The 25198-nt window shown below is 45.0% G+C and overlaps 1 protein-coding gene across 9 annotated transcripts in view; it reads right to left on the bottom strand.

The window, feature by feature from the left end:
* The window catches only part of FAM117A (family with sequence similarity 117 member A), an 82991-nt gene that overhangs the window by 23293 nt on the left and 34500 nt on the right, over positions 1 to 25198 (bottom strand). For 7 of the 9 annotated variants that reach the window (XM_017853931.1, XM_017853935.1, XM_017853939.1 and 4 more), the window contains one exon: positions 1109 to 1278. The gene's annotated coding sequence lies outside the window, so the exon portion shown is untranslated. Of the gene's footprint in view, positions 1 to 1108; positions 1279 to 6158; positions 6297 to 15437; positions 15516 to 25198 lie in introns of those variants that run through there. The other 2 variants (XM_017853933.1, XM_017853938.1) reach the window with 2 other exon arrangements.

The following is a 25198-nucleotide window of genomic DNA, read 5'->3' as shown; positions in this document are numbered from 1 at the left end:
CAGGATGGTCTCGATCTCCTGACCTCGTGATCCGCCCGTCTCGGCCTCCCAAAGTGCTGGGATTACAGGCTTGAGCCACCGCGCCCGGCCTGAAAAGGCTGTCTTAATGAAAATACTGAAGGAGAGGAAGCTGGCTCCCCAGTCCTTGAATGGGTACACTGAAATCCCAGAGGGGGCTGCTGGCAAGGAAGAATTCCCCATTATCTGAGAACTTCCCATTCCTATGGCTCCAATGGGATCTATTCTGGCTCAGCGTACTTTTTGGCCACTTCTTTGGGAAATACAAACTCAATAGAATGTTGGCCTTGGTTTAATTTTAGCAAGGTAAATCTCATTTATTTTATTTATTTATTTATTTTGAGACGGAGTCTTGCTCTGTTGCCCAGGCTGGAGTGCAATGGCGCGATCTCAGCTCACTGCAACCTCTCTCTCCGGGGTTCAAACGATTCTCCTGCCTCAGCCTCCCGAGTAGCTGGGATTACAGGCGCCCACCACCACGCCCAGTTAATTTTTGTATTTTTAGTAGAGATGGGGTTTCGCCATGTTAGCCAGGCTAGTTTCAAGCTCTTGACCTCAGGTGATCTGCCTGCCTAGGCCTCCCAAAGTGCTGAGATTATAGGCGTGAGTCACTGTGCCCGGCCTAAATCTTAATTTTTTAAAAAGCTAGAATAAACTCTAAAGTCAGCTGTTGATTACCCCAACACAAATACTCAAAGCTAAACTGAAAACCCAGATTGACTTCTCTCTTCCACCAGGCAGGTGGAATGCAAACTCATTTCCGTGTATGTTTACAAAGAAAAACAGGGTGGTAAATTAGCAGGGTGTGGTGGCGGGCACCTGTAATCCCAGCCACTTGGGAGGATGAGGCACGAAAATCACTTGAACCCGGGAGGCAGAGGTTGCAGTGAGCCAAGATCGTACCACTGCACTTCAGCCTGGTGACAAAAGGAGACTCTGTCTCAAGAAGATAAGACATTACATGGATAATATGTACAACCAAAACCCAAGACAAATTTATCGCAATGATTTGAGGAAGACCAAAGGCCTCCTCAGCCAGTTCTCCCACCCCATCCTTATCCCTTATCCCATCAGGAGAGAGCTTCATTACCTGGGTGGCCTTGTCATTGGTGCAGCAGGTGAAGGCCCCATCAGCATCTCGTGGCCACTGGCCCAGAAGGTAGGAGCTGAGGATGGTGTCCAGGGAGAATGTACGCCGGACCTGAAGTGGCTGAGGCCTACACACTGACTTTTCTGGGGCCACCGAGCATGGGACGCTGGCTGCAAGAGAACACAGCCCGCACACCTTGCCATCAGCATGGAGGAAGGAGACGTGGCAATCACCTTCCTCCTCTAAGAGATGTGGCCTGCCTGCCCAGTCTTCACTCATACCCACCACTGTCCTAAAAGAATTTGAAGCAGCCTGAAACAGCACATATGGTCTGACAAGAGCTTTCCTGACCTACTGAGCCAGCCTTTATCATGGGAAACAATTTATACCATTTTACTTTGGACTTGGACATTATAAATGTCCTCTATCCTTTTCCTACCCCTAATGGACTATGAACCATGAACTCCTAGATCTCCACACTTGAGTTTCCTGAGAGCAGCACTGTTTCCCATCATTAAAGATAAAACTCTAAGTGGATAAAAAACAAATTTTCTTCTATCTTTTATCTCCTGCCCTTCTTCCTCCAGCACCTTTGCAGGGCTTAGGCACTGCACAAATTCATCCTCTTAACTGAAGGCCTCCTGTTCCTCTTCATGCTTCCTTCAGGACTGGTTAGCTCCCTGGGGAACCCCGGTGGCTGACATATCGGAACTACTTTCAATTATTGAGGATTGAGGAATCTAGTTTACGGAAACATCCAAATTTTTTGGTTGTCTCCTCTGTCTCTGACTTCTATATAAATGGGACAAAAATAAAGCAATTATAAATCCATTCATAGGCCAGGTGGTGGTGGCTCATGCTTGTAATCCCAGCACTATGGGAGGCGGGCAGGTCACTTGAGGTCAGGAGTTTGAGACCAGCCTGGCTAACATGGTGAAACCCCGTCTCTACCAAAAATACAAAAATTAGCCAGGCATAGTGGCGGGTGCCTGTAATCCCAGCTACTCAGGAGGCTGAGGCACGAGAATTGGTTGAACCTGGGAGGTGGAAGCTGCAGTAAGCCAAGATTGCACCACTGCACTCCAGCCTGGGTAACAGAGGAAGACTCTGTCTCAAAAAATAAATAAAATAAATAAATCCATTCATTTATTTTTACTTTGGTTAAAGCTTTCTAGAAGGAGGTAAAAGTTGAAACTGTGGATAAAATGTAAGCGTACTGGAACCATTTGGAAGTTGCAGTCGTCTAAGTTGACCCTGTTTTCCATGGCCACATTCAAAACACTCTACTATCTTAAGATCTATGGCCGGGTGCAGTGGCTGATGCCTGTAACCCTAGCACTTTGGTAGGCCGAGGCAGGTGGATCACGAGGTCAGGAGATCGAGACCATCCTGGCTAACATGGTGAAACCCCATCTCTACTAAAAATACAAAAAAATTAACCAGGTATGGTAGCAGGCGCCTGTAGTCCCAGCTACTTGTGAAGCCGAGGCAGGAGAATGGCATGAATCTGGGAGGCGGAGCTTGTAGTAAGCCAAGATCACGCCACCGCACTCCAGCCTGGGCAACAGAGCGAGATTCTGTCTCTCAAAAAAAAAAAAAAAATCTATAAAGGCTCTTTCTTTTAAACAGAACAAAATGCTTTCACATCTGTAGTAATCCCTTAATAATTCATGTGTATTTAGCACAGCAAAAAGAACTAGGAGGTATAAATAAACCTGAAGAACTTTATATTAAAAAGACATTAAAAGGTTGGCAGTTCCTCAAAAAGTGAAACATAGAATTACCATATGACCCAGCAATTCCACTCCTAGGTAATATGCCCAGAAAAAAACAAAAGCAGGGACTTGAAGCATTTTTCACAATAGCCAAAAGGTGGGAGCAACCTGAGCATCCATGAATGGAGAAACGGATAAACAAATGCAGCATGTCCATACTGTGGAATACTATTCAGTCTTCAAAAGGAAGGCAATTCTGACACACGCTACAATACAGATGATGCTGAGTTAAGTAAGCAAGACAAAAGGACAAATATTGTGTTTTTCTTGAGGTATCTAGAATACGCAAATTCATAGGGACAAAAAAAATAGAATAGACTTTACCAAGGGCTTAAGAGGAGGAGGGGGAGGAGTTATTGTTTAATGGATACACAGTCTCTGGGATGATGAAATTCAGGTTCTAGAAATGGACCCTGGTTATGGTTGCACAACATTGTAAATGTATTTAATGCCAGTGAACATAAGGTTTTATGGTCAAAATAGTAAGTATATATTTTACTACAGTTAAAAAAAAAAAAAGAAACTAACATACCAATACGGTTAAACCTCATCTCTACTAAAAATACAAAAATTAGCCGGGCGTGATGGTGTGCACCTGTAATCCCAGCTACTTGGGAGGCTGAGACAGGAGAATTGCTTGAACCCAGGAGGTGGAGGTTACAGTGAGCTAAGATCATGCCACTGCACTCCAGCCTGGGCAACAGAGCAAGACTCCATCTCAAGAAAAAAAAAAAAAAAAAAAAAAAAGGACAATAACAACACTACCTCCATTCTCCAAATTCATTGAAGCATTTACATACATTTTGCCATAGTTGTAATCAGTAGGAAATGTGCTATATTATGTTCTGCCTGGTTCCACCTATTTCATATACCTTTTCCCATGTATTAACGATCTACATATTTGTTATTTTAAAAGACTGTATAATATTCCTCCAGGTTGATGTACACTAGTTTGCTTGGCCATTCCCGTATTTTTGTCTTTTCTTTTTCCTTTGTCTTTTTTGAGTCAGGGTCTCGCTGTGTTGCCCAGGCTGGTCTTGAACTCCTGGGCTCAAGTGATTCTCCTGCCTTGGCCTCCCAAAGTGCTGGGAATTACAGGCATGAGCCACCACACCCAACCCATTCCTGTATTTTTGAACATTTGAGGGATTCCTCTCCAATTTGGGTATCAAAAATGTTACTATATGGCCAACTTTTACTGTGTGTTTTTATCTAATCCCTGGCATAGTTCTACATCATCTCACTCAGCCATCATATATGTGCTTATTTAAAACAAGTGAATAATTTATAACTACAACAGTAAGTGTGAACTGTAGAAAAGTCAGGAAATATAGAAATATAAACAAACAGAAAAAAAAAAACCCTCAACTCTCAACACCCAGAGATAACCAATGCTATGAGAAATACAAACTTACAGGTCTTACCTCTTCTGTGTGTGTGGTGTGTGTGTATATATGCTTTACAATTTAAAATGAGATCATACTCTACGTATTGTTTTGGTATATGTTTTTACCTTATAAACATCTTTCCAAATCAATATATATTGATGTTAAAACACATCATTTTAAATGATCTTCACATTCCTAGATTAAACCTCTTCAAAGGCTCTCTTTCAAAGATGGAGGTAAAGCCTTCATGTGGTCCCACTTACCTGTCCTTTACACCTCACTCTTCCTCAAAGTCGCTAAATCTCAGACAAACTATACTGCATACCATTTCCCACCCATGTCCCAAGCCTTCCCTCCTCTGAGGTTTTGCATGGGCCCAGGGTTAAAATCTGTTCATCTGTCAGGACCAGCCTTACTGCCTCCACTCCACCAAGCCTTCTGCATCCACTGGAATCCCCTGGAAGCAATGTCTTGGAATTTTCTGTTTCCTCAGTACTTTGTACTCTTCTAGTAATGAGCACCTTCTCTTGAGGAATAGGGCATTTGTAACTCCTAGATAATAAACAGCCTGAGGCCAAGGGTGGGCTCTATGTATCCCCCACAATGTCTAAAGCATAGGGCTGGCAATTGGCAGCCACCTAAGTATTTGAATAAAATTGAAAAACCTTCACAAGAAGGGTCAACTGGCTCTACTTTTACCAGGGGTTCTGACTTTGCATGCGTGCTCAATACACCCACTTGGGGTAAAGATCCCATAGCTGCTTGTCTTTTTTTCTCTCTCTGAGGCTCAGGAAGGCCCAACCTTTCTTACCCTTCCTCCAACCTTGTTGCCTAGTAAGTTGGTGACAGGTACGCTGGGTTAAAGGTGCAACTTTATCTCTACACCAGCATTTCAACCACTCATTTTCCTAACCTGGGTTTAAAATCAAAAGGTAGCAATCCAGATATTTCTGGGCGCTTCTGACCCACATCAGCAGCCAGCTCAGGCCAAAATGCTGTCCTCCAAAACTGTCTATTAGAGTCCACTGATGAGGCAGGGACTCTGGAAAGCGGATTTACAAAATTACATGACAGATAACCAAAGAGGCAGATGGGCCACGGACGAGCAAGTGATTGGCATAAGGGGTAGGATCTCATCATCCTAAAGGCTGCTTCATCACTGTTTCAAAGGAAAAGGAGTAGGACTCCAGAGCTGAGGGATAAGTGACAGGAGAAAGGTTTCCTGGAGCTACTTCTCCCATCCCCTCATCTGAAGTCAATGCAAAAATCTCTTTTAGATTCTTTCCTTACTGAGACCCTAAAGCTATCTCATGTTTATGTTGTGCTTTAAAGTTTTGTCCCATCCCCACAAAGTACTTTGGTGTGCTGTAATCTGTTACTCTCCTGTCAGCTGTAAAAGGGGATAGGGAAAGACTGTTAAGGAAGACTAAGGCACAAAGAAGCTTAGTCTCTCATTAGTCTCTTTCACTCCATAAGTCTGCAGCAGTCCCACATCTAAATCCAAGCCTCCTTCCTCCTAAATCAGTCTTCCAACCACTCACTGCGGCTCACATCCCTCTTCTATCAGGGACACCCTCTGAGGCTGCTGGGACACCTGCCTAGACACCTAGGATGAATAGATTTTTTATTGATAGCTTCTTTTTAGCACCTAATGGAGGAGATGGCAGGCCCAATCCTATTGTTTCCAATGACCTACTTTTTGTTTTGCTTTTGTTTGTTTCTTGAGGAAGTCTTTGAAACTTGAAGTAAAGGACTCTATTATCTCCTAGGGATAACTTTAACCCATTTTATATTAGTTTCCATCACTCTTCATATCCTACCCTGATATTCAATGAGTCCAATCTCTAGGACAATAGTCATAGGTGGTACGTTGCTCCCAGTACTCACAGGGCTGGGGAGCATCCAAAATCCTGGAATGTGATGTGAGAATCCAACCAACGCATTTTGGTAAACTCTACGTTCTTTCCGGCTCCCTCTGACCAGTTATCCATTAAGACTCTGGACTTGGTGGGTCCCGACTTGTTCCTCCATGTACAAAAAAAAGTCACACAAATAGCAGAAAAGAAATACAAAGGGGAAAAAAAGGAGGGAGTGGGAAGGATTGAGGAGAAACCAAGGAAACCCCAATCCAGAATCTGCAGCCCCTGACTCGCTCTCCCCTGGCAGACATGCAAGGATCTCACTACATCTAAATCAAACAAGAGGACTTGCCTCAGTTTCTTTTCCTTAAATGAAGAGACGGCTGGGTCTCAGCCTTACTTCCACAGAGGCCACATCCTGGCGCAGGGTGCTGGCACAACACCTTGCTGGCCACGAGATGACAGAATTACCTTCTGTTTCAGAGTCCTTAGCAAGGCTCCACTACCCTCCCAAATCTCCAAATTCTTGGCATGTCCCAGCTCTTTTGAGGAGACTAAAATACCATATTTCCTTTAAGCCTAGGAAATAAGGGAGGGGACTTTTTTTTAAAAATTAGATTTTAATAGTTAAAAAAAAAAACTACCACTTATTTCACAAACCTCCTCGCAAGTGGTTTGGTAAGCACCTGCTTCTTTGGACATCAAAATTGGCTAAGGGCTAAACCAAGGTGTCAGTTTCCCCAAATGCAAAAACCAAGGTGTCAGTTTCCCCCAAATGCAACACAAACCAAAGCCAAAATGAGACACTGACATGTATTGTGCCATCCTTGAAGGGGCTGCAGGCTGACGCAGCCTGTCCCCCCTGGATATCTAGTAGGAGCTAAGAGGTGGGGAGGGTAGGTCTGACTACAGCCAATGCCACCCAACCTCACTGGGCTTGCTCTCCCTCTGGCACAGTCCTGGCCTAAGTTACCTCTGAGGGATGTTGTAAAGAAATGAAGAGATGAAATACACTTTGAAGCCTTAGTTAGATTATGTCAAATCAATTAATGTCCTTTAGGATTGAAGGTGTAGGTGAAGGAGTCCGGAAAGAGGAGACTACCCAAAGACATGCAGAGTAAGCCCTAGATCCTGTATCCGTAGACCTACACTCTCCTGGGCCCCTGGGAAGATGCTCATTTTTAATGTCAAAGCCCTTTCCTTTATTAGTGACTGTCCAACCCAGGAATAAGTGATGCAGGGTAGAATATAAAGCTGCTTGCAGACTGGGGCATCAGGAGCTTCAGGTCAACACTTAAGTTCTGCTGCCCAATGAGATTGACCTCAATAGAGAACGTCCCCTAAGAAATCTTCTAGGTGAACCTAGTTGAGATGGAGGCTCTTGGGTTTATCCTCCATGGGCATACCGGAAAGATCTGGGCATCGGGTTCTGCCCTGCACTTGTGTGATTATTGTTAAAGGAGAAGCAGCATTGAGAACTCACAACGGTTGCTTGTGGTTGGAAGATGAACTGTTTTCATTTCTGGAAAGTACCCCTCTCAGATTTAGGAAATAGGGGAGGGAAATATGACAATAGGCTTCCCTATCAGAGAAGAGAAGCCCATATCATGACAGGCCATGACAAAGCAGCAGGCTGTTGGGGCACTAGCTGGGTGGCTGCAGGAGGGTGGAGTGTCCTGTTTACAGCACCATGGGGTATTATCAGCCCATCGCATGCAGCAGCCTCCACAGCCCAACCACCTGGTGAAGCACCCTGGCACCAAGCCAGGCCATTTCACCATGCAGCTGAGCAGTGGCGGATGCTTTGGTTCTTGGGCAACGGCAAATGGAAAAAACAAAACAAAACAGCACACACAGGCGATAAGAAGCCTTAGGTGCTATCTTCCAGAGCCACTTGGTCCTGTCTCCCAACTGCTACACTAGTATGGCTTTAGGGAGAGGGAGCTATATAAGTGGAGAGGGCCAGCGGTCAAGTATCTGCCTGTTGGGGGAAAGTCAACACGGAAGAAGGCACACAAACGACAGATAAGACAATGAACCCAGAGCAAAAGATGGGCCGGGCACACTACAGCAGACTGATGCCCTAGGTAAGCAGATTTTGAGCGCTCACTACGAGCCATCTGTCTGTGATAAACACTGGAGGAGTAAGACAGGAACCTGCTGATGAGATTGAAGTGAGCAAGGCTGATGCAACTTGGATCTCTAAGTGCCAGGCTACCAGGCACGACGCTCTTCGCAGCGTGACCAGAGATAGACTGTGGGGTAGAGGCTTAGCACTTTACAAGGGGAAACAAGCCCCTGACCAGTGGGTTCTGGCTGGGCATCTAGGGGGCATACTCTACTTATTTCACTATCTTTGAGGTGATATAGGAGAGAAAAGCCTGTGAAATAAAGAAAAGGCTACTCTCCACCCATCGTAGTCATCCCAAAATACCCAAGAAGGACTACAGAAGGAAAATGAGAGAGGCAGCCAATGAGATCTTACACATGGCAAAAACTCAACAACTAGCTGGTTCAACAAACAAGCTATGAGTCATTTTCTCATGGCATCAAAACTTGAAGCATTATTAGCACAGTCTTCTCATTTCCCCTGTTTTTTGTTTTTATTTTTTATTTTTATTTTTTTGATCTCACCTCTCCCCTTAAAGAAAAAACAACTCTTATTATAATAACAGAAACTACACACATGTTAGAAGAAAGAAGAAAATGCAGATAAACAAAACTGAAAATGACGAACTATGCATGCCCCCACTCAGAGATCACCACTGTGCTCACCAATTCTGATCTCTCTCCATGCGTGAGCCTGCATATGTATTTTTAGTAAAATGAGGTCGTATTACACAAGCTTTTCTACAACCTGTTTTTTTTTTTCAGTCAGTGATCTTCACTTAAGGAGGAGAAGCAGTCAGGGTCAGAGCAGCATGAGTAGACACAGATCCTGTCCTGTCCTGTCCTGTCCTAGTTGTGATGCAGCATTTCTGTTAGAGGGAAATGTTAATCTGGAGTAGAACAAAGTAAAATAGAGATTCAGAATTTCTAAACATTTCCCCAATAACAGATTTGCAGTAAGCAGGGGAAGTTCCTCCTAGCAGCTTCACAGGGATTATTTTTCTATTTCAGCACATTTGTTGGGATTAAACAGGGCAGGCCATCTTCTGAGCTCCCTGTGGTCCAGTGCTGCTTAACTGCTTAACTAGGGATGGGTGGGTTTGTGGGGAAGTTGTAGTGAAACTGAAATTTCCAATATGACTGTACAAGAGTTAGAAGCCCTCCTTGGAAAGCCCAAGGAGACCTCATCCATCCCAGCTGAAAAAATTAAATCTGGAGCTCCAAACACTTATTTCAACAACACTTCTTTCAATAGCTATCCTTAACAGGTAGAAGCAACTAAAGAAACTACATTAGAAAGAAAGAAGAAAAATGATAATACCCCATGTTATCCCTACCAATAAGACTACCCCAAATAAAAAAAAGAGTGACGATATTTATACACACATGAAAAACTTCTCAGCCAGGCTCTCAATTACTGACTCCATATTTAAGTGTACAGCTTAAGTGAGAGCCATTGAAAGCATTTCTGGCTGTGTGTCCAACTTCTCAAGATGCAGACCACATCTGTAGGCAGCTGGAGAGACAGGCCAAGAGAAACCCTTCTGGAGATGTCATTGTGGGAAAAAAATAAGGAATACATTGGTTCTTTGTAACAGCAAGGAGAAAAAGGGTGAACCCAAAGTCCAAAGTCTATGTGTGTATATAAAAAGAGTAGACAGCAGTTACTTAGACATTTGTTCAATTCTTAAGAAGCTGCAGTTAGAAGAAAAGGAAGTGGTGTGAACTTTTCACCTTTTATCTGAATTCTCTGAAGAGGAGTTCTGTAGGATTTCAACATTTTAAAACAAAACACTAGCAGTTACAGATTGGAACATTTTGCGGACTCTCCATGGCCTTGCCAAGACTAGCATAAATAACACATAAGCTAGGCCCCCTAAGGCCTCTAAAAAAAATAAAAAAAAAAAAAAAAAAAAAAAAAAAAAATCCTTTACTCCATGGTTATTTGGGAGTGATGGATTCCTGGAGGGCTGTTTTAAACTCAAAGGACAGGCATAAACCCTTCATATCTTCACTTCTCACAGGAATCTGATTCCCATCAAGTGGGAAAAAATCATGAAGCCCAGTCAGCTCTTAGGTAGTGTTTTAAGTAAGGTGAAGGAAAAACAAAGATTAGGGAAGTTCAAAGACAAAAAATCCTACAAAAGGACAACTATGATTGAAACTGTACTCTGATTTCTGTTCTGGATATGTGCACCCCACAAGCTCACAAATTCTCTTATGGATGAGGGAGTTGAGCTTCCAAGGTGATGCAGGGCCTATAACACACCCCCCTGCAGAGAGGTGAACTGATTTCTCCAAGGTCATAGAGCAAACTGAGACCTTTTATCACCCAAACAGAAGATTTCTGAAAGTACATTTCCTACCCTGTGTTTTGCTGTCAGACGCAACTATATCATGACCTCCTGGTACCCTTGGTTCAGGAACTATTCCATGGGTTGGAAGCGTTCTATTCCTTTCCCTTGCTGGAAACAGGATGATCACACCTGGGTCTCAGGAACACTAGTATACCCACTGGGCATGTTGGGTGGGCCAAGGTAGGAAGACAATTTTTAAATGAGGGATTGGCCAGGTGTGGTGGCTCCTACCAGTAAGTCCAGCACTTTGGGAGGCCAAGACAGGAGAATCACTTGAGTCCAGGAGGTTGAGACCAGCTTGGGCAACATAGCGAGACTCCACCTCTACAAAAAAGAAAAAATAGGCTGGGCGCAGTGGCTCATGCCTGTAATCCCAGCACTTTGGGAGGTCAAGACAGGCAGATCACGAGATCAGGAGCTCAAGACCATCCTGGCTAACACAGTGAAAGCCCGTCTCTACTAAAAATACAAAAAAATTAGCCAGGCGTGGTGGCGGGCACCTGTAGACCCAGCTACTTGGGGGGCTGAGGCAGGAGCATGGTGTGAACCCGGGAGGCGGGGCTTGCAGTGAGCCAAGATTGCGCCACTGCACTCCAGCCTGGGTACAGAGTGAGACTCCATTTCAAAAAAAATAAAATAAAAAAGAAAAACAAAAAAGAAAAAAAATTTTTATTCGCTGGCATGGGGGCATGCATGACATGCCTGTAGTCCCAGATACTGGGGAGGCTGAGGTTGGGAGGACTGCTTGAGCCCGAGAGGTTGAGGCTGCAGTGAGCTATGATTATGCCACTGCACTCCAGTCTGGGTGACAGTGAGACCCTGTCTTAAAAAAAAAAAAAGGTGTGTGGGGGGGTCCCTTTTCTAGTGAGGTAGGTAGAAAGCAAGTGAAAGAAGGAAAAGGAAATCAGAACAGGATTAGAGATAACTTTGGGATAATCAAAATAATTTCTGCTTTATGAACAAACCATGACTTATTTTTGGCTCCATTCAGCTTGCCTTCTCCCTGACTTAAACTGCCAGACAGCAGCATACAGTCATCACTCGGCATCCATGGGGGATTAGTTTCAGGACCTCCTGCAGATACCAAAAGCTATGGATGCTCAAGTCCTTCATATAAAACAGTGTAGTATTTGCATATGGACTAAGCACATCCTCCCATGTACTTTATTATTTGTTTATTTATTTTTCTTTTGATTCGGGGTTTTGCTCTGTTGCCCAGGCTGGTGTGCAGTGGCATGATCACAGTTCACTGCAACCTCAAGCTCCTGGGCTCAAGTGATTCTCCCTCCTTGGCCTTGCAAAGTACTGGGATTACAGGCATGACCCACCTGAGCCTCCCGGGTAGCTGGGACAACAGGTGTGAACTACTTTGCCTAGCTAATTTTTAAATTTTTTTGTAGAGACAGGATCTCTCTATGTTGCCTAGGCTGGTCTCGAACTCCTGGGCTCAAGCGATTCTCGTGCTTTGGCCTCCCAAAGTGCTGGGATTATAGGTGTGAGCCACCTTGCCCGGCCTCCCTGCATTCTCACACTTTATCTCTAGATTACTTATAATACTTAATATAATGTAAATGCTATATAAATAGTTGTCATACTGTATTATTTAAGAAATAATGACAAGAAACCAGGCATGGTGGCTCACACCTGTCATCCCAGCACTTTGGGAGACTGGGGCAGGAGGATCACTTGAGCCCAGGAGTTTGAGACCAGCCTGGGCAACATAAAGCATGTCTCTACAAAAAATTTAAAAAATTAACCAGGTGTGGTGGTATGTGCCTGTAAGCCTAGCTACTCTGGAGGCTGAGGTAGGAGGATTGCTTGAGCCAAGGAAGTCAAAGCTGCAGTGAGCTGTGATCGCATCACTGCACTCCAGCCTGGGTGACAGAGTGAGACTGTGTCTCAAAAGAAAAAAAGAGAGAGGAGAGGAGAGGAGAGAGAGGAGAGGAGAGGAGAGGAGAGGAGAGAGAGGAGAGGAGAGGAGAGGAGAGGCGAGAGAGGAGAGGAAGAGGAAGAGGAAGAGAGAGGAGGGAGAGGAGAGAGGAGGAGGAGAGGAGAGGAGAGGAGAGGAGAGGAGAGAGGAGAGGAGAGGAGAGGAGAGGAGAGGAGAGGAGAGGAGAGGAGAGGAGAGGTAAGGAGAGGAGAGGAGAGGAGAGGAGAGGAGGAGGAGAGGAGAGGAGAGGAGAGGAGAGGAAGGGAGAGGAAGGAGAGGAGGAGGAGAGAGAGGAGATGAGAGAGAGGAAGGAGAGAGAGAGAGGAGAGGAAGTGAGAGGAGAGGAGGGAGAGGAGAGGAGAGGAGAGGAGAGGAGAGGAGAGGAAGAGGAGAGGAGAGGAGAGAGAGAGAGGATAAAAGAAAAGAAAGAAAAGAAAAGAAAGAAAAGAAAGAAAAAAGAATAACAAGAAAATTAAGTCTAGGGGCCGGGCGCCGTGGCTAAGCTGTATCCCACGCACTTTGGGGAGCCCGAGACGAGTGGATCACGAGGTCAGGAGAATGGAGACCATCCTGGCATAAACATGGTAAACCCGTCTTTTTACTTAAACAGATTACAAAAAACTAACGGGCGAGGTGGCAGCCTGTTAGCCCAGCTATCAGGAGGCTGAGCAGCGAGAATAGGCGTAAACCAGGAGCGGAGCTTGCAGTGAGCTGAGATCCAGGGCCCACGCACTCCGCCTGGGGCGACCCACAGCGAGACTCCGTATCTCAAAAAAAAAAAAAAAATAAGAAAAAGAAAAATTAAATCTGTACAATTTTTTCCAAGTATTTTTGATACTCAGTTGGTAGTAACCACAGATGCAGAACCCACAGATGCAGAGGGCTGATGGTATATGTTTTAGCAACTGATACTCAAGTTAAAAAGCTACAAACATTGACAAAATTTGATGGTCCCATTTTGTTGCTGTCCCTCCAGTGATTTCAAAGGCCAAAAGAGAATTTTTTGGTTATTCTTCTTTTGAACTGCTCATGTCAACACTCACATCTATTAGTGCTAATTCAGAACTGGCTTTATGCAACTCCCAGAGTAATATCTCTATCAGGAAGAGTTCTCAACAGATGCCAAAACCGCTGGGTCAAAGGTCATAGGGAACAGAAGATTTATATAATCCCAAAGTATTACCCCAGAAACCACTTACAAAGAGAATAATGTACTTTTATAGCCTGGGGGCTACCATACCACCTCAAGTGATCCAACTGAGCCTGACTAGCAGTGGACATTCTGGCATTATGTATCGCCTAAAGTGACATTTTATGAAGTACATAGCTTTATCCATGAGATGTTCTTGTCAGAAATGTTTAACCGGAATCTAATCAGGTCCCAGATCTAACTTTCCATTTACAGGAAATACAGGGGATATAGGAGCAAGTTAGATACACCATGAGGAAACAGAAAAATCCAGTGTGGGACAACTAGAGACAACTGATGCCCACTTTTCAAAATGTTAGTCATAAAAAATAAATACAACAAAATAAGAAACAGGAGTGGGAAGTAGTTCCAGATTGAGAGACTTTTAAAACAGACATAACCAAAAGGGGACTTTGGCTGGGTTCTGATCAAAAACAAGAGCCATCAAAGGGAAAATTTGAAAATGGACTAGATGACATCTCTAGTCCATTTCTGCCTTTGGCAAAGCCACAATTACTTTTGCACCAACCTAATAGATGCTGTCATTTCATTACGTATAATGATGGTATTATGATTATGGAGAAGGATGTTTTTATTCTTAGGAGATGCCACTGTTATGAAGTGACAAATGTCATGATAATTGCAACTTACTGTCAAATTGTGCACCCAAAAAAGTGCATATGGATGTATATACGTGCATATGTGGGTATGTCTAGACACACATATATATAAATAGAAGGAGAAAAGATAGATGAGACCATTGTGGCAAAAGTTATCAGTGGGTCTAGGTGAAAGATAAATGGGTAGACATTGTGCTTCTAACTTTTCTGTAGGTTTGAAATTTTCCAAAATAAAGTTGTAAGAAAAAAAATACTGGCTTCATTTAGGAAGACAAATTCAATTCACTCCTCAGCAAGGACCTAAACCCTTTAGCGTTTCAACATTGGCAGGTTATAGCCAAATTCAACTGGGTCCCTGGACTTCTAATTTGGGGGACTGAAGGTAGGCAAGAAATAAAAGCATGGATAAGGCTGAGGCAAGGAACTGAAACTCACAAGATGCAAGTTAATGCAAGGTAGAATCAAGATACTAAACTAAATTAAGAAGTGTCATGTCATCCCAGGAGCAAGACCAAGACTATAGGCAGAATTAAGAGCTTCCTATAAGTCCAGAAACATGGCTGGAGTAGGGTATAACCTCAGATATACACAGCCAAGTGGTCCCTCGGCATCCGTTTGTCATGATTGCTCTTCAAAAGGAATGCAGAAACCAGTGAGATCCCAGAGAGAGAGGTAAAAATGGCTAAATGGAGGGTAGCTTGATCCCAAGGGGGAAGGAAAATGAATTAGAATTTATCAGTAGTCTTCCTTGTGGGTGCAAACATAAAGGACAGTAAAAAGGCTTTAGTTAGAATAAGAGAGAGTCTAGCTAGATAGATAAAAGGTTGAATGAGGGTGGCTAGACTCTGCCTCTAAACAGCCTCTGGAAGAGATAATTACACATCCCCAGCTGTCTCAGTATTTACCCTTGAAGACAAGAGACTATACCCAGATGAGTTTGGGCCTCCTCTAGTTCTAGAATTCCCCACCTATTAAAGGGTAAATAAGAGATGGCTACTGACCAATCAGCTAAATTGAAAGCTCAGAACCCATGCTATTATCTGGGGCAAGATAAGTAGGAAAAAAAAAAAGCAGCACAAAGTCAAAGGGAGATTTGCCTTACCTAGGCTGATCAAACAGCTGTGTTGTGGGCTCCCAGATGATCTCTCCCACCTCCTTCACCAAGCAGGAGAATATAAATAGCACTCAGTTTACCTGTGGCTAGCCACAAGCAGACATCTGGTCACATGACTGGGCAAGCTGGGAGTAACCATCAAGTAGACATGAACACTCAGAGGGCACGTTTGCTCTCTCACTACAGCTCACTAGGTTGGGCTCTGTCAGGACCCTCTGCTCCTAACCCTGACTGATTCATTTTGCTCTGGGCTATGGGGAGGAAGTTGGGGGGCACTCATAAGGAACAATTATTCAAGTTCCTCAGGGCCAGGAAGGTCACAGTAACAGAATTTGCTCTGCCTTCAGGATCAAAGACCCTAGTAGGGTTATTCTTCTCAACCCCTGCATCCTTGAAAATTTGTGTGAACCATCTCAACCCACTTGCAGAAATTCTTCTCTGATCATCTCCAACTCTGTAGTCAAGCTCTATCTACTTCATGCCCCCAGCTTCAAAAAAGGGAGATACCTAAGAGACCACAACATCCCATCTAGTGATTCTTTACCTGGGCCCTGATATTTTGGAACAAACCTCAAATCAGTGGCAAATTCCCATGCTGAGCTCTAGCTGTGAAAGAACCCCAAAGTGCACTGGGTAACATTCCAGGGCAGACCCTGCTTTGAAGCCCTGGTCTTGCTGGTTGTTCAGATTTCCTAAGGGAAGCCCAAAGGTTATGTAGTGCCTCCAAGGTAAACCTAGTGTGAAAAGCAAGATTAGATGGCCCTTCCAGAAAGAGTGTTGAAGATACCACATTGGAAAGATTCCTCCTACCCTCAATATATGCTGATGGCTTCATATCAGAAGGGTACTTATGAGATTGCCTCTCCTGTGCTTCCAGAGGCAGAGGAGTGGGTGGCAACACCACTGGAAGGTAAGTTATACCCTCTTCCCCTGTATATGATGGGTTTTGGATCTGTTCTGAGATCAGGAATGCTTAACAGTAATGTCACCTTTTTTTATAACTCAAGTAAAAAGGCTTATCCTCATGAAGCAAAAACAAAATTGATCCAGGGAAACACTGGGACATTAATTACCAATAAGTCCTAACCAAACCTCTAAGAATTAGAAGGTCCAGGCTCAGTTATCATGGTCCTCTCTGAGCAGACAGCATTGCCACTTGCACAGCAGCTCCAACACAGACCTCTAAGCTTCAGACAACCCAACAGGAATTTGGGTGCAGCCTCTTCTCATCCTCCTGCATCTTGCCCTGATTCTGGTTGTCAACTACCGGGCACTTACGTTAGGGGAGGGAAAGAGCCTGAGGAATCAGAGAACAGTGGGGGCAGGGTGTATAGCTTCATCACTGCCTAAGGACAAAAAATCTAAGTATATAAGCTGGGGTAACAATATAGTAAGTGCTCATGGATCTATTTCATACAACTAGCTGGGACCCTGAAAAAAAATCCTTTGATGACAACTTAACCATGGTCAGGATTAATTAAGTCTAAGGTAGCTACAGGTAGGCATTTCAGATAAAGGATGCATTCTAAAACTAAAGATTTTCAGGAAAATGTTTTCTCTATATTAAGAATTCGAGTGGGACATATTCATTCACTTACCCCCAACTCTGGCAGCTGGGGGAAAACATCAGTAAGTAAAAATGACAAGAATAATTCAAGGGCCTTCAAGGAGCACAAACAGATGCATAACATGTGGTTTGGTGTGAGAGGAAAGGGGCCGGCACACAAGCGGCAGTGTCTGAACCTCTAGCTCTGTCTGCTTAGCAATGATTACCAGATCCACCCCTCCTTGGGCCCTGTGGTTAATGAAAGGTTTTCACTGACTAAAATTGAGCCATCTCTTTGTGCGTGAAGTTGTAACTCCTGATCTACTTGATACAATGTGCTGCACTGAACCATGCAACCTGCTCTCTCACAAGGCAGTGGGTACAACCAATCGACTGGTACATAGCAGAGGAAAGCTGTCTGGCCTAGGCCTATACCTGGCATCACTTTGTAAACCAAACCCACTCCTTTTTCCCTCAGATCTCAACTATATAAATGAGGTAATAGTCCCCCATGGCTCTGGCACAGCAGGGCCTTCCGGTTTCATGTATTTTAAGAAACGAAGGCTGGGTGCGGTGGCTCACTCCTGTAATCTCAGCACTCTGGGAGGGCAAGGTGGGTGGATCACAAGGTCAGGAGATCAAGACCATCCTGGCCAACATGGTGAAACCTCATCTCTACTAAAATACACAAAAAATTAGCTGGGCGTGGTGGCACACACCTGTAGTCGCAGCTACTCGAGAGGCTGAGGCAGGGGAATTGCTTGAACCCGGGAGGTGGAAGTTGCAGTGAGCCAAGATTGCGCCATTGCACTCCAGCCTGGTGACAGAGCAAGACTCCATCTCAAAAAAAAAAAAAAAAAAAAAAAAAAAAAAAAAAAAAAAAAGAAATGAAGAGAGTTGAGGGCAGAGCACAAGAGCACAGTGACAGTGTTTCTTAGCCTAAGGAAGCAGTTTCTCTAGAAGGTTCCTGGCCATTCTGAATATGCTCAGTGTGCTTCAGCAGACAGCTGCAACCCTGCTGACTCCACTGCTGGGTCAATGTGGGGCATGGACTGGGCTGGGACACACAGCAGCGGGCACCCAATCAGCTCTCAGAATCTGACGCTAACCTGGTCCAGCTAGAGTAGTAAGGACCAGCTATGGTCTCCTGAGAAGTGGCCTACTATAACGGTCAATACCTGGGCCTACATACTGCCTCCGCCCCGTGTGCTATGTGAACTCAGATAGATCACTTAACTTCTCTGAGTGTCAGTTGTTCCATCTGTTAAATGGGGAGAGTAAGATATGTTATCAGGATGTAGAAGAAAATTTCCATTCCAGAGAACTCTTAGTGCAGTCAAATTAGTCTCACATATATCCATGTGTTAAGTATCTTATTTGGAAATAACTTCAAATTTATAGATGCAAGAGTAAGAACAGTACATAGAACACCCATATAATCTTTACACAGATTTGCCTATTGTAACAGCTGCCCCATTTGCTTTACTGTCTACTTTCTTCACATGCACTTTTTCTTACACATGCTCAAACACACCCACATGTCCACAAGCAAGACACACACTCATATTCAGACACACATGCACACACACACACTTTCCTTCACTGGGTTTTTGTATGGTGTTCTATTTGAAAAGAACAGGGAACTACTGGAGGAGGGGAGGATCAAGATGAAGAGGAAGCGAAGGAGGCATGGCTATTTCGTGATGGTTCCACAGCTGTTCCTTTTTCTTTGTCTACAATGCAAACAGCAAGCACTCAGGTGTTCCTGCTTTAGAGATGAGCTATTACTGGCTGGGCGTGGTGGCTCACAACTGTAATCCCAGCACTTTGGGAGGCCGAGGCGGGCGGATCACCTGAGGTCAGGAGTTCGAGACCAACCTGGCTAACATGGTGAAACTCCGTCTCTACTAAAAATACAAAAATTAGCCAGGCGTGATGGCATGTGCCTGTAATCTCAGCTACTCTGGGGGTTGAGGCAGGAGAATCGCTTGAACCCAGGAGGCAGAGGTTGCAGTGAGCCGAGATTGTGCCATTGCACTCCAGCCTGGGCGGCAAGAGCAAAACTCCATCCCAAAAAAAGATGAGCTATTACACGCACAGGTACCAGAAAAAGTGCTTGGTATATATGATTATTAGTTACTATATTTTTTAAAACAACCCCATAAAAAAACAACAAACCCCACAAAAAACAACAAAGCATTTACATGAACCATGGAAACAGCTTTATCATACAGAAGCATTTTTGTAGTATTTGTTGTAATGGGATTTTACCTTGTGAAGTTGGGAAATAACTAGGAAAGAAAGGTTTCAGCTGGGTACGATGGCTCACGCCTATAATCCCAGCACTTTGGGAAGCTGAGGCAGGTGGATCACCTGAGGTCAGGAGTTCGAAACCAGCCTGGCCAACATGGTGAAACCCTGTCTCTACTAAAAACACAAAAATTAGCCAGGTGTGGTGGTGGGTGCCTGTAATCCCAGCTACTCAGGAGGCTGAGGCAGGAGAATCGCTTGAACCCAGAAGGCGAAGGGTGCAGTGAGACAAGATCATGCCACTGTACTCCAGCCTGGCAACAGAGCGAGACTTGGTCTCAAAAAAAAAAAGAAAGGTTTCACACAAGCATATGGTTATTAGAATATTAAAGACTTCTGGGCCAGGCGCAGTGGCTCGTGTCTGTAATCCCAGCACTTTGGGAGGCTGAGATGGGCAGATCACAAGGTCAGGAGTTTGAGACCAGCCTGGCCAGTAATGGTGAAACCCTGTCTCTACTAAAATACAAAAAAATTAGCCNAGAATCGCTTGAACCCAGAAGGCGAAGGGTGCAGTGAGACAAGATCATGCCACTGTACTCCAGCCTGGCAACAGAGCGAGACTTGGTCTCAAAAAAAAAAAAGAAAGGTTTCACACAAGCATATGGTTATTAGAATATTAAAGACTTCTGGGCCAGGCGCAGTGGCTCGTGTCTGTAATCCCAGCACTTTGGGAGGCTGAGATGGGCAGATCACAAGGTCAGGAGTTTGAGACCAGCCTGGCCAGTAATGGTGAAACCCTGTCTCTACTAAAAATACAAAAAAATTAGCCGGGCATGGTGGCGGGTGCCTGTAATCCCAGCTACTCAGGAGGCTGAGGCAGGAGAAATGCTTGAACCTGGGAGGTGGAGGTTGCAGTGAGCCAAGATTGCACCACTGCACTCTGGTCTGGGCAACAGAGTGAGACTCTGTCTCAAAAAAAAAAAAAAAAAAAGATTTCTAGGCCAAGTGCAATGGCTCATGCCTGTAATCCCAGCACTTTGGGAGGCTGAGGAAGGAGGATCACTTGAGCCCAGGAGTTTGAGACCAGCCTGGGCAACATAGTGAGACCCCATCTCTATTAAAAAAAAAAAAAGAATTCTATACAGAGTCTGCTTTGGAGGTAACAGCAGCCTGTAATCCACTTGGGAGGGTTAGATAACCTCTAAGAAGTCAATTCTCCGTGATACATAGTCCCTAGATGGAGCTTTCTCCCAGAGTTCAAGGCCTTCCTATTTCCCTTACTGGGCACATGCCTGTCGCGGAAGAGCACTATCATACATTACAATGACTCCACTTTCAGTTAACCTAAAGCTAGGAGAGGGAGACATGCTCAGACAGATCCTGCGCCCCCCAGCGTTCTTTCCCACTAGAAGTAGGGGGATGGTTACACCAGGGGTCCCCTACAGAGAGGACTAAGCTATTATCACGGTACAATGCCACTTGCATCTACTCCTGCCCCTGCCATAGGAACACATCACCCACATGTATTCCCGGGTGCTTTTCTGGATTTCACATAATCACACATAAGAAAGAAATCTTTTCCTGTAAGATCCATCTTTGCATGTCTCCCTAACATGGCCTTGCCCCAAGCTCAGTAACCATGACCACCCCACAGAGGCAGAAAAACCTGGTTTGCCTCCTATGTCCTATCTGTCCCTGGTTAGCTACTCATTCTACATGGAAATGGTATATCTCAAACCAGCTGGAAACACTCAAAAACTGCCACCATATCACACATGTAATAATGTATTAATAGTAACCATCATCTTCCAACTACCCACACCAAGTGAGTATTTATGGTGTGGATAGTCACCTTGGGGTGCTAAAGGAAGAAACAGACTTCTTTGCAGCCCAGTTTCCAATTCTTCTTTTTTTTTTCCTGAGACAGTCTCGCTATGTCACACAGACTGGAGGGCAGTGGCGCAGTCTTGGCTCACTGCAACCTTCGCCTCCGGACTCAAGTGATTCTCCTACCTTAGCCTCCCAAGTAGCTGGGACTAGAGGCAGGTGTCAACACGCCCTGCTAATTTTTGTAGTTTTAGTGGAGATGGGGTTTCACCATGTTGGCCAGGCTAGTCTCAAACTCCTGACCTCAAGTGATCTGCCTGCCTCGGCCTCTCAAACTGCTGGGATTACAGGTGTGAGCCACCACACCCGGCCCCAATTCTCTTTTGCTTAGCTTAACAAATGAATCTTTGCTCCTGGAATACAGATATATAAACAGAGGAGAAACAAATGCTGGAGGTGTTCTGGGCAGGTAGCAGTGGATGCCAGCCTGAGACAAAATTCACAATGGACTTTTTCTGCATATGTGGGAAATGCCCTTTGCCTAATTAAGCAAAAGGGGTTTATTAGTCATTTGGTCTTGGACAAGTACTTCCTTTCCGGGCCTCAGTTTCCTTATCTGCAAAAACAATGAAATGCCACCTGCACCTGCAGGACTGTTGTGAAGATGCATGAAAAACAGTTGAGAGTTCGTTCCCATCAGAAGCACCACAGACCTAAACAAATGGAACATATTGTCAAAACTAATGAAGGCCAGGCACGGTGGCTCAAGCCTGTAATCCCAGCACTTTGAGAGGGTGAGGCGGTTGGATCACCTGAGGTCAGGAGTTCAAAACCAGTCTGGCCAACATGATGAAACGCTGTTTCTATTACAAATATAAAAATTAGCTGCTCGGGAAGCTGAGGCAGGAGAAGCACTTGAACTTGGGAGGTGGAGGTTGCAGTCAGCAGAGATTGCACCACTGCACTTCAGCCTGGGTAACAGAGTGAGACTCTGTCTCAAAACAAACAAACAAAAAACCTAATGCTATCTATATTCTCCATTTCCCTGAAAAATACAGGTGATTTTTTGGGCCTTTTAGAGTTGAGATTCAGATACTCTTTCTTTCTATAGAAGCAACTGTTTTTGTCTTCCTCTATGAACACAGAACTACCCCAGATTCCAATAAGAAAGAGTCCAGGTGCTGCTCTCAGCATTAAGATGTGCACACCCCCCATGGATGTGGTTCACATAGCCCTCCTCTCCCCAGTTTCTAAATCCTGACTATGCCATATTGTGAAAGCCCTCTGGCTGCATCCCCTCTATCATGCCAAATGCTATCCACTCCCACCCCAACCCCACCCCTGGCTTATGTCATATCTGATGGGCAGGAGTTAAGAAGACAATCCCCAAACAGGGGCTGTGTGGCAAGTTTTCCACCAGCCTGCCGCTGTGGGGCAGGGAGCGCACGTGTTATCAGGAGTGGTTTTTCCAAAACCACGTGGGCGACCAGACATGCACAGAGCACAGCAAACTCTTTTTTTTTTTTTTTTTTTTTTTTTGAGATGGAGTCTCGCTCTGTCCCCAGGCTGGAGTGCAGTGGCGCCATCTCGGCACACTGCAAGCTCTGCCTCCTGGGTTCACGCCATTCTCCTGCCTCAGCCTCCCGAGTAGCTGGGACTACAGGCGGCCGCCACCACGCCTGGCTAATTTTTTGTATTTTTAGTAGAGACGGGGTTTCACCATGTTAGCCAGAATAGTCTTGATCTCCTGACCTCGTGATCCGTCCACCTCGGCCTCCCAAAGTGCTGGGATTACAGGCGTGAGACATCGCACCCAGCCAAGCACAGCAAACTCTTAAAGGGAAGGGAGTGTGGGGTAGAAAGGAGAAGGAGGGGAGGGAAGAGATGGTAAGATAAGCTGCCTATGCTCCCAATCACATTTTCACTCTGTTCAAACTTACACCCAGCTGGGCAGGTTAAAAAAGCCATTTTCGGCCTGGTGCAGTGGCTCACACCTGTAATCCCAGCACTTTGGGAGGCCGAGGGGGTTGGATCACCTGAGGTCGGGAGTTCGAGACCAGCCTGATCAACATGGAGAAACCCCATCTCTACTAAAAATACAAAAATGGCTGGGTGTAGTGGTGCATGCCTGTAATCCCAAGCTACTTGGGAGGCTGAGGCAGGAGACTCGCTTGAACCTGGGAGGTGGAGGTGGCGGTGAGCCGAGATGGCACCATCGCACTCCAGCCTGGGCAACAAAAGTAAAATTCTGTCTCAAAAAAAAGAAAAGAAAAAAAGTCATTTTCACTAAGCCACCAGACACATGGTTGGCAACCTTCAAGGCAGGGAACAGAGACTCTGTGGACAACAGTGTTAAGTGTCCAGGGCCTGCGAAGTGATAACAAGCATCTCTTTCTTGCACTTCCCTATCTGGTGGTTGGTGGGAGGAGAAATAGCAGTGCCTGCTATCACAGGATGGTGGCTGGCTTGAGAGGGGGCACTTCCAGCCTGATCACACCTCTGAAGCCATCACAGGGCCAACAGATAATTCTCCTCCTTGGCCTAGAAAAGCCACTGATCCAGATTTTGTTTTCTTCCATCTCCTTGCTACACAGAACACTACTAGGAAGTTGGCACAAATCTACCTGGAGTGAAAAGACAGCTAGTATTCATCTTGGTCTCCTTGGCCTCTCACCATATCCACTTCAAAGCCTAAAGCCAGGCAGTCTGGCTTTTTAACAAAATCATAACAAAATTCTACACATTGGCTGTTTCCATGGATCGACCTGGTAACTGCCCAAGCTCACCCTCTAGCTGTAAGTGTGTTGGGAAAAGAACCTACAGGCCTAGCAATGACATCTATGGAAATGCCACGTCTTTGCCACCAGCTGGGCTTCAAGCCCAATGACCAGGATGAATAGGCGACCAGTGATTTAAGGAAAGAAAGAATACTAACACTTCGGGGGGTTTTGCCTTGTAAGTAGCTAAAGAGAGGTATTACAGAGGGGGAACAGTATGTGGGGACCAGAAGTGGGAAAGACCATTCTGAGTGAGCCTGGTGGAGGTGTGGCTTACTCTCCCCACTCTGCTGCCTCCCCAGCAACTCAATCCAACAAGTATTTATTGAGCATGACACTCCCCATCTGCCCTGGCCCTCCCTCTGCAAAAACACTCAAATCTGTTCAAGCTGCAGGGTGAGTTCCATTGCACTTGAACTTGAAACATGAGGTGCCTACTCTTAAAAAGGCAGGCACACAATTTCTAGTATAGGGCAGAAGGGACTCAAGAGGTTTGAGAAAAATAAGGAATATAGCTGACTAGACAAGGCGAAACAATGTCACTTTTGAAAGGGAAAGGAAAGGAGAGAGTAAAAACTTAATTTAACCTTAGGGAGAATAATATATTGACAATTTTTTTTAAAGACTTCTCAAAACATCCCAGTAGTTTTCTCTAATTAACCTCACCAAACACTGAGTATTTCTTCATTCTTTGCCTCCTCCAGCTTGAATTTATATTTTATTCACTTATGGATGTGTTAGCAATCTGCTTTTAGAGTTGTACATTAATCCTTCCTTTGACCTTTGAGGAGGTAATATCTTGGTGCTCTCCTGCATGTCTTCATTTAGGATCAGATGACAAGGGACTCAAGTGGCAGAGCTGGGGGTGAACTAGGCTGCCCCTAACAAACATGGCTTCCCTGGAAAAGTCATCCTTCGTTTACAGGATAGGGAGCTCAGAGTCAGAGAGGCACCCCGTGGATGGCTTGAGCCCAGGAAACTATGGTGAGCTATGATGGCATTACTGGATTCCAACCTGGGTGACAGAGCTAGACCCCATCTCTCAAAAAAAAAAAGAGAGAGAGAGACAAAGGCTGGGGGCGGTGGCTCACACCTGTAATCCCAGCACTTTGGGAGGCCAAGGCAGGGGGATCACTTGAGGTCAGGAGTTCGAGACCAGCCTGGCCAACACGGTAAAACCCCATCTCTACTAAAAATACAGCAATTAGCTGGGCATGGTGGCACACATCTGTAGTCCCAGCTACTTGGGAGGATGAGGCAGGAGAATTGCTTGAACTCAGAGACGTGGAGGTTTCAGTGGGATATAGAATGAGACTCTGCCTCAAAAAAAAAAAAAAAAAAAGAGAGAG

The sequence above is a fragment of the Rhinopithecus bieti genome, unplaced genomic scaffold (genome assembly GCF_001698545.2).
Source record: "Rhinopithecus bieti isolate Rb0 unplaced genomic scaffold, ASM169854v2 scaffold_35856, whole genome shotgun sequence".
In the NCBI taxonomy this organism is placed as follows: domain Eukaryota; kingdom Metazoa; phylum Chordata; class Mammalia; order Primates; family Cercopithecidae; genus Rhinopithecus; species Rhinopithecus bieti.
The sequence above is the reverse complement of the archived record's forward strand: the minus strand, read 5'-3'. Positions and strand labels throughout refer to the sequence as shown.